A 6,088-nucleotide genomic window follows, 5' to 3' on the forward strand; every position below is an offset into this window, starting at 1 on the left:
TGGAAAGAGAAATGGTGTAGGGGTGATTCTGAAGGAAGCGTACAGTAAGAGTGTAGTGGAGGTGAAGAGAGTTTCTGATAGGGTGATGATCGTGAAGGTGGAAGTTGAAGGGATGATGATAAATGTCATCAGTGCCTATGCTCCACAAGTTGGCTGTGAGATGGAGGAGAAGGAAAGATTCTGGAGTGAATTAGATGAAGTGGTAGATGGTGTACCTAGGAAAGAACGATTGGTGATTGGGGCAGACTTTAATGGGCATGTAGGTGAAGGGAACAGAGGTGATGAGGAGGTGATGGGTAGGTATGGTTTTAAGGAGAGGAATGTGGAAGGGCAGATGGTGGTAGATTTTGCTAAAAGGATGGAAATGGCAGTGGTGAACACGTATTTTAAGAAGAAGGAGGATCATAGGGTGACGTATAAGAGTGGAGGAAGGTGCACACAGGTGGATTATGTTCTGTGTAGGAGATGCAACCTGAAGGAGATTGGAGACTGTAAGGTGTTGGCAGGGGACAGTGTAGCTAGACAGCATCAGATGGTGGTCTGTAGGATGGTTTTGGAGGCGAAGAAGAAGAGAAGGAAAGTAAGGATTGAAAGAAGAATAAGATGGTGGAAATTGAAGGAGGAAGAGTGTAGTGTGAGGTTCAGGGAAGAGGTCAGACAGGGGCTTGGTGGTGGTGAAGAGGTGCTGGATGATTGGGCAACTACTGCAGGAGTGATGAGGGAGGCAGCTAGAAAAGTACTTGGTGTGACATCTGGAAATAGAAAGCAAGACAAGGAGACGTGGTGGTGGAATGAGGAAGTGCAGGAGAGCATTAGGGGAAAGAGGTTGGCAAAACAGAAGTGGGATCGACAGAGTGATGAGAAAAGTAGGCAGGAGTACAAGGAGATGCGGCAGCAGGTAAAAAGGGATGTGGCGAAAGCCAAGGAAAAGGCATATGAGGAGCTGTATAAGAGGTTGGACACTAAGGAAGGAGAAAAGGATTTATACCGATTGGCCAGGCAGAGGGACCGAGCTGGGAAGGATGTACTGCAAGTTAGAGCAATAAAGGATGGAGAGGGAAATGTGTTGACTACTGAGGAGAGTGTGTTGAGAAGATGGAGGGAGTATTTTGAGCAGCTGATAAATAAGGAAAATCAGAGAGAGAGAAGGTTGGAGGATGTGGAGTTGGTGAAGCAGGATGTAGATAGGATAAGTGAGGAGGAAGTGAGAGCAGCGATTAAGAGGATGAAGAATGGAAAGTCGGTTGGACCAGATGACATACCGGTAGAAGCGTGGAGATGTTTAGGAGAGATGGCAGTGGAGTTTTTAACCAGATTGTTTAACAGGATTCTGGAAGGGGAGAGGATGCCTGAGGAATGGAGAAGGAGTGTGCTGGTACCGATCTTTAAGCATAAGGGAGATGTACAGACCTGCAGTAACTACAGGGGAATTAAGTTGATCAGTCACACCATGAAGTTATGGGAAAGAGTAGTGGAAGCCAGGCTGAGAGAAGAGGTGACCATCTGTAAGCAACAGTATGGTTTCATGCCGAGGAAGAGCACCACAGATGCCTTATTTGCTTTGAGGATGTTGATGGAGAAGTATAGAGAAGGACAGAAGGAGCTGCATTGTGTATTTGTGGATTTAGGGAAAGCGTACGACAGGGTGCCGAGAGAGGAGTTGTGGTATTGTATGAGGAAGTCAGGCGTGTCAGAGAAGTATGTGAGGGTGGTGCAGGACATGTATGAGGACAGTGTGACGGCAGTAGGTACGACAGACTGGTTCTGGGTGAAGGTTGGACTGCATCAAGGATCGGCCCTGAGCCCTTTCCTGTTTGCAGTGGTGATGGACAGGTTGACAGACGAGGTCAGACAGGAGTCTCCCTGGACTATGATGTTTGCAGATGATATTGTGATTTGTGGTGAGAGTAGAGAGCAGGTTGGGAAGAGCCTGGAGAGGTGGAGATATGCGCTTGAGAGAAAGGGAATGAACGTCAGTAGGAGTAAGACAGAGTACATGTGTGTGAATGAGAGGGAGGGCAGTGAAGTGATGCGGTTGCAGGGAGAAGAGGTGGAGAAGGTGGAGGAGTTCAGGTACCTGGGGTCAACAGTGCAAAGTAATGGAGAGTGTGTTAGAGAAGTAAAAAAAAGAGTGCAGGCAGGGTGGAGTGGGTGGAGAAGAGTGACAGGAGTGATTTGTGATAGTAGAGTATCTGCAAGAATGAAAGGGAAAGTTTATAGGACTGTGGTGAGACCTGCGATGTTGTATGGATTAGAGACAGTGGCATTGAGTAAAAGACAGGAGGTGGAGCTGGAGGTAGCAGAGCTGAAGATGTTAAGGTTTTCGTTGGGAGTGACGAGGATGGACAAGATTAGAAATGAGTTTATTAGAGGGACAGCACATGTAGGATGTTTTGGTGACAAGGTGAGGGAGGCGAGATTGAGATGGTTTGGACATGTGCAGAGAAGGGACATGAATTATATTGGTAGAAAAATGCTGAAGATGGAGCCACCAGGTAGGAGGAAAAGAGGAAGGCCAAGGAGGAGGTTCATGGATGTGGTGAGGGAAGACATGCAGGTAGTTGGTGTGAAAGAGGCAGATGTAGAGGACAGGGTGGTATGGAGACAGATGATCCGCTGTGGCGACCCCTAATGGGAGCAGCCGAAAGAAGAAGAAGAAGAACAGCAGCTCTAACAATAGTTTCAACTGATAGGACAAATTACAGCTATATATGCGAGAATATTTGTCAGCTTTAAGACTTAAAGTGAACACTGCATAAACTGCATTTAAAAAACACCACTGATATAATAACATTTTCTAATTAAAGATGTTTGTTCAGCAATTATGGAATGAATCTATAGTTTTAGACATGACACTGCAAATTCTGTTTTCATCTCAAGACAAAAGGCTTTGCTGTTTTTTTTATACCATGACAAGCATTCAAAAAAGCCTTTACTAGCAAACTATAACACTTGTATCTGTTTCATGGACATTCCAGAAAATCCATGGTTCAAAACTATGACATGTAATAATTACATATGTTTGCACAGTATTACGGGTCATTGTCATGTTGGAAGACCCAGCCTCGACCCATCTTCAATGCTCTAACTGAGGGAAGGAGGTTGTTCCCCAAAATCTCGCAATACATGGCCCCGGTCATCTTCTCCTTAATACAGTGCAGTCACCCTGTCCCATGTGCAGAAAAACACCCCCAAAGCATGATGCTACCACCCCCATGCTTCACAGAAGGGATGGTGTTCTTGGGATGGTACTCATCATTCTTCTTCCTCCAAACACGTTTAGTGGAATTATGACCCAAAAGTTCTATTTTGGTCTCATCTGACCACATGACTTTCTTCCATGACTCCTCTGGATCATCCAAATGGTCATTGGCAAACTTAAGAAGTGCCTGGACATGTGCTGGTTTAAGCAGGGGAACCTTCCGTGCCATGCATGATTTCAAACCATGACGTCTTAGTGTATTACCAACAGTAACCTTGGAAACGGTGGTCCCAGCTCTTTTCAGGTCATTGACCAGCTTCTCCCGTGTCGTTCTGGGCTGATTTCTCCCCTTCCTTAGGATCATTGAGACCCCACGAGGTGAGATCATGCTAGGAGCCCCAGTCCGAGGGAGATTGACAGTTATGTTTAGCTTCTTCCATTTTCTAATGATTGATGGACCTTTTTTCACCAAGATGCTTGGCAATTTCCCCGTAGCCCTTTCCAGCCTTGTGGAGGTGTACAATTTTGTCTCTAGTGTCTTTGGACAGCTCTTTGGTCTTGGCCATCTTAGTAGTTGGATTCTTACTGATTGTATGGGGTGGACAGGTGTCTTTATGCAGCTAACGACCTCAAACAGGTGCATCTAATTTAGGATAATAAATGTAGTGGAGGTGGACATTTTAAAGGCAGACTAACAGGTCTTGGAGTGTCAGAATTCTAGCTGATAGACAGGTGTTCAAATACTTATTTGCAGCTGTATCATACAAATAAATATTTTAAAAATCATATATTGTGAGTTCTGGATTTTTTTTTTAGATTATGTCTCTCACAGTGGACATGCACCTACGATGACAATTTCAGACCCCTCCATGATTTCTAAGTGGGAGAACTTGCAAAATAGCAGGGTGTTCAAATACTTATTTTCCTCACTGTATATATATATATAAAACATTTTTTTTTTTTTTTGCAAATATTAAATTTGACTTTCTGTTTTGACAGTGTTTGTTTTTAATTTCCGTAATTTTTTCATGTATTTCTTGTTGAAATTTTTTAAATAAATAAATACAGTAAACTCTATATATTCATAGAATTCCAGCAGTTGAGTAATCAATTATTTTAATCATTTATATATATATATATATATATATATATATATATATATATATATATATATATATATATATATAAAATGATCTTTATTTTTTTTACTTCTAACCAAACACAAAAGCACGCATAGAGTTCAAACATCTTTCCATCACAGCACAAACACAGCACCTACTACCTCATCGTTTTGCCACATTAGCCTCGCTAACCGGGTCAAACAACTCAAACGGAGCCCATTAAATCACCCTGAAAGTGTTTAATAATGATTAAGAGGCTCGCTAACATTTGACTCGTGTGTTAGTGCTTGTATTGGAAGAGGAAACTAGCCGGAAATGCTTTTATTTTTTTGTTCTGTTTAAAGCTGGAGGGGTGGAGCACATGATAAGGATGGAACCTGGTAAGACTCTGATCTCTATGACTGAAAATCATATAGAAAAGGTTCCTAGTTGTTAGCCACACCTACCATTTAAGAACTAACCAATCAGACGAAAATATATACTTTTTTACTAAACATAGTTAAATTACAATTCAACAAAATCAATAAATTGAAAAATGTGAACAGTTAAACAATGAGGTAAATAAAAAAAACAAAAAACAAAAAAACTAATAAAACCCTTCTAGCTTCCTCATTGGCTAGAACGACTACAGCAAATTGTTTGTCTTAGTGTTAGCATTTCGACCAGCTTGTATTACTGAACATTTTACTCGATTTGTGAAGAATTTAGCAAATTTTTGTATTTAGCTAATATAATATTTGTTTGTTGTTAAGTTGTTTAGAAAAATGTGTGTTTGTAATGGGTTTAGCGATTGAAGCATTTTTTTAAACACTACTCTAATCAGTGTTCTGCTGAAGATTCCACAATCCTTTACTGTACCCTGAATTAGCATTAGCAGGCTAAGTGTTTAAAAAGTTCTTACATTGACTAGCTTTGTCTCAATTCCTGCTTTTTACTTTTTTTTTTCCTTCCAAATGCTGACTAATACAAACTCCAGCACAGCAGTTGTTGTTGCTGCAGCATGAGGACATGAAGTAAGACGATTCGGATTCAGGAGACAGACAGATGATTGGAGAGTGGAGGACAGATTGAGGTGTGAGGGAAAAAGAAATGAACAGATTAACTAGAGATGGAGGACAATTCACATGGCAGCGAGACGAGTAGGCAAGTGTTTCCTGTTGTCTAGAAGATGTGAAACAGCATGCTTGTGTATAAATGAAAATCCAGCAAGTGCGTGTCCTGGGTGCGATACTTTTCATGCTAAATAGTGTTAATTAATTAAGTCGAAAGTGTAGAGACACTTAGCCTTTTATGTTTTTTTTTGACTGACACATGCATGCGCCAACAAACTTGCTCATTTAACAGTATGAAGATTTACTTTGACCAAAAAATATATATGTACAGATGCTCCTATTTTATTTTCATTGTAAAAGCCTCCCTTAGCATAAAAAACAGCTTTACACACTCTTGGCATCCAGACAGTTTGTTTCTCCAAACATTTAGCTGACATTTCTTTTTCCGTTCCTCTTCCAAAAGATGCTCTTCACTAGTTTGTTCTTTTTTTTTGTGATCTACTTCATCCCAGAGCAGTTCAATAGGATTTAGGTGCGGTGACTGGGCAGGTCATTCCATGCTGGCTAACATTCTAGAGTCTAGACGACTGTCTGCTCTCTAAATGAAGCTACAGTGAGGTCGGTTTCAATTAGCCGCAGTCCAGACGGAATCGCATGGTGTTGAAGTATGGAATTGTTGCCATGTTGGTTCCTTTTACCTGAAAAAAGTCTCC

This window comes from Silurus aristotelis (genome assembly GCF_946808225.1).
Source record: "Silurus aristotelis genome assembly, chromosome: 20".
Classification (NCBI taxonomy): Eukaryota; Metazoa; Chordata; class Actinopteri; order Siluriformes; family Siluridae; genus Silurus; species Silurus aristotelis.